This window comes from Callospermophilus lateralis, chromosome 17, assembly GCF_048772815.1.
Source record: "Callospermophilus lateralis isolate mCalLat2 chromosome 17, mCalLat2.hap1, whole genome shotgun sequence".
Classification (NCBI taxonomy): domain Eukaryota; kingdom Metazoa; phylum Chordata; class Mammalia; order Rodentia; family Sciuridae; genus Callospermophilus; species Callospermophilus lateralis.
Genome location: NC_135321.1, coordinates 26,997,686 through 27,005,769, shown reverse-complemented (window position 1 = coordinate 27,005,769; position 8,084 = coordinate 26,997,686). Strand labels below are relative to the sequence as shown.

General features: G+C 41.3%; 1 pseudogene; it reads right to left on the bottom strand.

Annotated features, from left to right (window-relative positions):
* Positions 1-4,889: 4,889 nt before the first annotated feature.
* Positions 4,890-5,510, bottom strand: LOC143382856 (translationally-controlled tumor protein-like; annotated as a pseudogene).
* Positions 5,511-8,084: the final 2,574 nt, after the last annotated feature.

Genomic DNA, 8,084 nt, shown 5'->3' with positions numbered 1-8,084 from the left:
ACTTTGGAAGTCTCAAGATTTTTCCCTCTTTCAGTTGTCAGTGCTCAGTACAGGATACAGTTTTGCTGGATGGATAAACAAGTAGGGCAGTAAGTAACCCTCCAAGATTTTAGAGAGAAATTCACTTCTTCCTTTTCTTAGGAAAGCAAACAAGCAAACACTATTCCAATTCTAAAACCTGGTGACCAAAACCTTTTGAAACTATAAATTTGTAGCTGTCATAAATGTAATGAAAAAATTGAATTTTCAGTGTTGGGACTAATATCTCTCTTGTTAGAGAATTTTCAAAATAAGAGTTGAGAGAAACCAAAACTAAGCATAACCAGAAATTCCCAGCAGTGAAGAGTCAAGGCATAGCGAAGAAAACCAGACACCCCTAAAATAGACCCAAGGTGACCTTCAGAACAGAGCTTTGATGTGCTCATGGAGCATGTTCTCCCCATGCACTCACATAGATCTGCCAATAGGAGCATTTTAAAGCCTTGTACATTGACTTATTTAAACGATATTTTCTCAAGCTATTTTTGTTACTAAGTATTATCCTAAAATTAAGTGAGAATTCTTAGGGAGCATTTGTATTTTTTTCTGTTATCTGTATAACAAATTTCTATGTAAATATTTTAATAAATTATATTCATAGCTCAGCTTTGTATAATGTGTCTTTGTAGCTATTTTGGATATGAACAGTTGCATACATAAGTATGTACAGCTCATACATTCTGACATGCTAGAGCCCTTTTTCCTTTCTTAAACTTGGTACTAGCACCAGATGTGTAGTTGGGCAGAATTGACAGACTGACAGACCTAATTCTCTTGGATGTCCTCTTAACCATCCATTGTTCTCCCAGATCAAGGATGAGGATGAGGACATTTACAGATGTTCAGGACATGTCCCTAATGCTGTGAGATCCATGTCTTAAGGGCCAACTTCCATGCAGTCCCACAGTTCCAGGCACCTCCATCAGAGCCAGCCCTGGGCGTGGCATGCCACAGGGGTCAGTTCTCTAGGACAACCCTCTTCTTAGAATGTTATATCTGAAGCCATGGCACGCTTGTCTCTGCCACCTCCTTTCACCATGGTTAGCAGAACTGAAAGAAAACATAGTGCAATGTAAATGCACTTCAATGAGTCTCACTGAGGAGTTCCAAAGAAGCCCAAACAGGAAACAAAGAGAGCCACCATGGGATGCCCCATGGAATGATCCTCTGTAACAACAAACCCTCTCCTGCCTACTGTTCCAGAAAAATACATTTGCCAGCATGATCCATCCAAAAGATAGTCCCTTTCATGTGAGAAACAAAGATTGGGGGGTTTGAGGCTCCAAACATCATATCTTTATGAGCTATAGGTGCTAATATGCATGTTACCCACTATTATGGTGGGATATACCCCCAAAGTCAATAAGTCAGAAACTTAATCCCCAACAAAACAGTGTCAAGTGGCTTTAAGAGGTGATTATATCATTAGGGTGATTAGATCATGAGAGTTCTGGCCACATGAATGGCTTAATGCCCTTACCATGGGAGTGGGCAGTTATCACAAGAGTACAGGAGTGTGTTCTTTCTCCGCCCACACACACATCTCCTCTCCCTTTGTCCCATGGATTATACAGCAAGAAGGCCCTCACCAGATGCTGGCACTTTGATATTGGATTTCCCAACATTCAGAACTCTGGTATTCTGGCAGCACAAAATAGACTAAGACTCCCATGATACCTGACTAGCATGGAATAGGCCAAGACTGCATGGGGGCTTCTTACAGACAATCTGTGAGAATGTTTCTGTGGTGAGTAAATATAGAACAAAGTCTTATGCACAGGAATGTTTTCAACATCCCCCCTTATCTAACAAGTTCCTTCCAAAACTTTGATCTTGAGAGTCTCATCCCCTTCTTGAGGTTGTGTTGACAAAATCATTCCACCAGAGACCATTATAAGGACTAGTAGTGTCAGGGCTGCAAACTTTCATTTGTTAAAAAAAAAAAATCAGCAAGGCTGATCCTGAAGGAACTTAAGGGTTAATAAATATAGCAAATACAGTTGGGGTTGTGGCTCAGCAGTAGAGCACTTGCCTAGCACATGTGAGCCACTGGGTTCAATCCTCAACACCACATAAAATAAATAAATAAAATAAAGGTATTGTGTCTATATACAACTAAAACTATTTTAAAAAATAAAAATAACAAATACAGCAACTAATAGGCTTTTTAAAAAAGGAGTGTATATATATATATATCATGCTTTTGCAGCTCTTAAACTTTAAAACAAGTGCAGTAGGGTCATAGAAAACATACATGAAGCCACCTAAAAGAAAAGACTCCTCTCAGAACTGACCTAATAAGCTTATGTAGCATTAATGTTATTGGTGCTAACATTTAAAGCAAGCTTATGTCTTTCTGATGGGGTAGCAAGTCAAACACTAAAGCTTAGGGGAAAGAGGCAGACAGGAAGGGGTCTTCACACTGGAGTGGGAAGCAGGAACAGGTATTAAGGGAGATTCTTTGGTGGACATGGGTGCACTGTGTATTAGGACTTAGTAAATGAAGCCATGCTTAGATCAAGCAGCTAATGGCCTTTATCTGATCCTGTACCCACAAGCTATTTGCCTTCCTGTGTATACATAGTTTCTGATCCTTGATAGATACATTTTTCATTTTAATAATTCTCCTCCTTGATAGTCCCCATTCATTCATTCATTCATTGATATGTGTTAAATGACTAATTATTAAATAATATTAATGAGAGCTACACTAGTGAATCATTAAGTCACAGTCTCTGTCCTCAAAGGAACTTTATGAGGTGAACTGACACGTAAAAGTACTAGTGTGATGATGAGGATGGGCAAGAGAGCCAGGCAACAAAGGTGAAGGAAGAGTATTCCAGTGACCTTAAAGAAGCAGAAGACAAGATACAACATTAAATACCAGGCACCCATGCAGTTAGAATGCTTTGGGCTTCAAGCAACAGAATCCCTGATTAAAGGTAGTTTAGACTATAGGAATTTTGTTCCTAGAAGTAGGAAAGTTCCAGGTTTAATGTAGTTTCTCAACTACGTCATCAAAGGTAAAATCTCTTTCCCTCCTCTTCATCATTCTAAGCATCCATATAAGTCTCCACTTTCATACTTGGGCCTATTGCTTTGAAATGTCAAAATAGTTGCTCTGGTTGCAAACATCACAACCACATCAAGAAGAAGAGAGCAACCAGAGTTGCAAGAGAGTTAAAGAGATTTATTCTCCCGTGTCTTTGTCTCTTCCCTCTCCTCCCCTCTCTCTTAAACAGCAAGAGAAGTCTTTCCCAGAAGCTCCTTCAAAATATTTAGGCCTTTCTGGCACATCTGGGTCTTAAAGCTACTCCTAGCTGCAAAAGAGTGTGGAAATGCATGCATGTGGTATTGTCATGTTCTGCTGTAACAGGTGAGCTCTTCCATATTGGAACAAAAGCAGAAGGAGTGGCTATTAACAGACTGCTAATATGTCTTGCACAGTGATCTACAGCACACACAGTATATAGAACCACCACACACATAGTACCTATTTGCCCACACTGGAGACAGTCATGTGGCGACAGGCAAGACGGTATCTTATGGGGTTCACAAAGGGGATTGAGACAAAGATCTACACCAAGACCTTTAACACAGAGATGGTTTGTGGAATACTTGCTGGAATACTCCTGGAGTACTTTAGGATGTCCCAGCCTCACACAAAGTTGTGTAGCTTCTGACTAACAAGATCCTAAGCAAAAGAGGAACTTTCATACTTCTAGTGATAATGATCAGGTGAGGAAAGCTTAGGGTCAATTCATGTTCTAATTTATTATCTCGAGCTAACAGTTGAAGCTTCTAAATCATTCCATATTTGAGATGCTGTTGGAAATAGTTGTGTTTTGATTCAGTTTCAACTCAATGAAGCATTAAAAACAAGTGTCCGACATTTTCTGGTTCACGGTTTCGGATAAACAATGAGAAATCCAGTTTCCTGTTTGGGTTGGGTCCATTGGATTGCAGCCCATTGAAGCTTTGAATTATACTGCAGTGGCAGGCAAGGACTTGAAAGGGAAGAAATGAAGCACAGAGGAAAGTTGTCACAGTGCCAGGAAATCCAGCTAAAATTAAGTCCCTCAGACTACAGGAAACAATGGCAGCTAGGACATGAGTCAGTGGCCCAAAGGCAAGTGTACCTTGGGTCAGTAAAAGCACAGGCAAGCAGTCCACAGAATCAACAATGAGGCCTTTCTACATTCTGAGACCCCCATGTTGGGTAAAATCTGAGAGGCCATGTTGGCCTCTCAGTGAGGGGCTAAATCTGCCTGCTGACTAAGGTAGCAATTAGCAATATGTATCACTTTGAAATGAACCTAGTCCAAATTGAGATCTGTTCCACATGTAAAGTACACACTGGATTTCAAACGCACTCACAAAAAAGCAAAGTACATCAACAATTTTTGTATTGATTAAATGTTAAAATGATAAGAATTTCCAAAGATTTTTTTTTCTTTCAACTGAGTTAGTGTCTCTTTATTCTTTTGGTAACCTCTTCCAGGGTTAACTACTTCCATTATAAGTGATGCAACATGTAAGGTTCCGCTCTTCAAATGTTGGTACTGCTATGAGCATGCTCTTTCCCTTTATTACAAGTCAGAATTAAAACTTTGATTCTTGTTTTTTAGATTCCAGTTGCAGAAGCAGTTTTCACTGCAGGAGTTATCTAAATACAGTCAGCTTTCTATTAGTGGACTACAATCAGGCTCTAGCTTCTCCAGGAATACTACAGGTTGGATATAGTTCAAACTTGTATTAAACCAAGAGAACTTCTCTCAAGAGAGTTTAAATGCACTTTACTTTTAGACAACCTTTTTCTTAAAAAGCAATGCCTCCACTCCAATAACCATGGTCAAAATAAATGTGCTCAAGATGACATCAGTTCCATTTGTCTTAAGTCCTGGTGTTGTGTAGATGACAAGCAGCAGCCAGTTATGATGACAGATGATAGATCCAAAGTAACTGCCAAATTTGTTAACATTTCTCCATTTCTAAACCATCCTTAAAGAAAATCATATATGGGGGTCACATAGTCTTCATGGTAGCCCAGGAAAGCGACCATGCCATCTGGATTCATGTTTGCACCAATGAAGAACTGGTAATTTTTAAATTAGTAAGGATGTGCTGGATTTGTTCTGCAGCCCCTGCCATAAAAGGTTTTATTCTCTCTGGTCTCTGTTCTTCAAGTTTGCCTTTCATCGTTTTCATGTAATCTTTGATGTACTTCTTGTACGCTTCTTTTGTGAAGCTGGTTTCCTGCAAGTGATGGTTCATGACAATATCAACACCAGTGATTACTGTGCTTTCGGTACCTTCCCTTCGGGTCCTTCAGCGGAGGCATTTCCAACAGTGAGAGAGTCATCAATGTCATCCTCTGTCCTAATGACCATCTTGCCCTCCACTTCTAGGCAGAGCCCGTGCATGATCTCCCAGATCTTGTAAATGTCGGAGAACATCTCATCATGGGTGATAAGGTCCAGTAGGTAATCTTGATTGCAATTGCGCTAGCTTAGCAGGAGCTCAGAGCTAGGAGCTAGCCCAGTGGAGCCTGAGCGGGGCTGGGAGGGGGTCAGAGTGGGGAGTGAGCAGAAAAGCTCCACAGTATTAATCTCACTTTTTAAACCCTTTTTTACATGGACAGTATAAAATTCTAAATTATATATGACTTGTATTTGTGGTCCTCACAAATACCAGCACTCAGTCCTGAGATATTAGTGGTTATAAAATCTCCAAGGTAACTCAGATGGTACTGAGCCATCCAACAGGAACTCAACTTCTGCAGAATCCAATCTTCCCTTCAAATTCATGGATAGCAATCCTTTTCTCTCATGTTCCATGTGGAGCCTGAGCTTGATGATTCTGGAGCTTCTGTCTCAACTCCATCAGTTCAAAGACTGTAGCTATCAGTTTACACCTTACCAGGAAGACTGTCCTTGTGCGCTTTGAGTCCATCATGTTTTAAAATAATCATAGCACAGCAACAGAGAGAGGAGACTGACTTTCCTCATGTGTTATAAAGTTGTGCTGACGGCAGCACCTGAAGAAGGGCCTCAAGAAGAGTCAGTGCTGGGTCAGTACCATTGGCACAAGTGAGCTGCCTGCCAGTGTGCCCACATGCAGGATGACCCTCTGGGAGATATAAGTGCTCATCAGTCATAAACAATGAAAAAAGCACAATATCTGATTATAGGGCTATGGGGAACAGTGGGGACTGTAGCAAATTGGATTCTGTGTTCCTTCACTAAAAGATTCAAATTCCGGAGGGGGTCCCCTTTTTTGGTACTGGGAATTGAGGCTGAGGGCACTTTTCCCCTGAGCTATATCTCCAGCCCTTTATATTGTTTATTTTATTTTAATTTGGGGGATACCAGGGATTGAACTCGGGGTACTTGACCACTGAGCCACATCCCCAGCCCTATTTTGTATTTTATTTAAAGACAAGGTCTCAATGAGTTGCTTAGCACCTCGATTTTGCTGAGGCTGCCTTTGAATTAATGATCCTCCTGCCTCAGCCTCCCTAGCTGCTGTCATACAGGCATGTGCCACCATGCCCAGGTATATTGTTTATTTATAAATAATAATAAGGTCTCAATAAGTTTCTTAGGGCCTCAGCCTCCTCATCACTAATATTACAGTTATGCATCACCTCCAGCTTCAAATTCAGATTTTTTAACATTATGTTGGCCAAATAAAGCACCCCTGAGGGCTAGATTTCTTCTGTGGACTCCTTTTTTCAAATTCTAGCCCCAGGCACCTCATTTATGCTGTACAATGTTTCTCAACCAGGAGCATTTATCCAAATTAGGCCTAAGGACCTTGGAAAAAAATGAGTTGTTCCAAACTCATCTTGGATCTGGCAGATCTGAACTTTAAAAGCACTAAGATGATTCCAAGGAGCTCTCTTACACAAAAGTAGCTGAAAGTTCAGAAGACCCTGCAGTAACCAAGGATGGCTTCTGAAGAGGTGAACTCTGCCTGTGTTCTGACACATTTCTTCCCTGATTTACCTGGACTTGTTTTGGAGGCTCCTGTGAGTTCCTCCTGAATCCTTCAACTATTGCCCTTTCCAGAACCACTGCTAGGGTTAAAATAAATGATGCTCTTATTAAGACGCCATGTATTGGCAGGCCCTGATGGTCACATGGTAGGTGGTGTATTCAAAAAGAAGGTAAGTTTGTAAATTAAAGCAAAGCATCATTTCTTCCAAGACCATAGATGGGTTGGCCTGGGACTTCAGATATGAAAACATTTCAGATATTAAAACCCTAGTTGAATAGCTTCTATCCAGTCTTTTCCCACTTGATAGTCTGCAAAAGCAAGTCCTAGGAAAGGGATTTGAGAAAGATTAATTTGGGCGGACAAATCCAAAAGAGACTGTCATGCAGGAACAGCACGGATCATGCGAAGGAAATGAATAAGAAGGTTGGACACACAGAAGGAAACCAAGGACAATGAGCAGTGTAAGACATAACTCTCACCCTGGCTGATCACCCGACACAGTGAAGGGAGAAGCTAGTGAGGGGAAAGAGATCAAAAGTCCAATAAGGTGTGGGCCTATGTCTGCAGGGCAGTTTGTGGGGCCAGGAATCCTGGTGAGTGAAGAAGCAGCTTTCCTCCTCCTTACCATTTACAATGTAGTTACTTCCACTTCACATAATCTTGAAATTCCAGTTTGGCTGCTCAGATGGCCATTGGGTTTTTTCTTCCCAGCATTCTTCCCACCTTCTGCTGGTAACAGTACCTCCCTTTTCCTTCCTCTCCACAGGGTTCCCTTGGGACCACCAGTTTCCATACCCAACTCTCAGACACAGCGGAGTCAAGTGACTCAGACCTGGTCTGTTATAGAACAATCCCAGAGCACAGGCCTTGACCCAAGGCACAGCCACCTGGCTCACACGGAACCAATGAGATTCTCCCCCACAGGAATTTGAGATCTAAGTAGACATCCCAGGCTAGAAGGAAGTTGGAGCTGGATCTGACAACAATGAAAGGTCAGGAGATACCCAAAGCCATCCTGGTTTCTCTCGTTTTCAAGACAGATTACT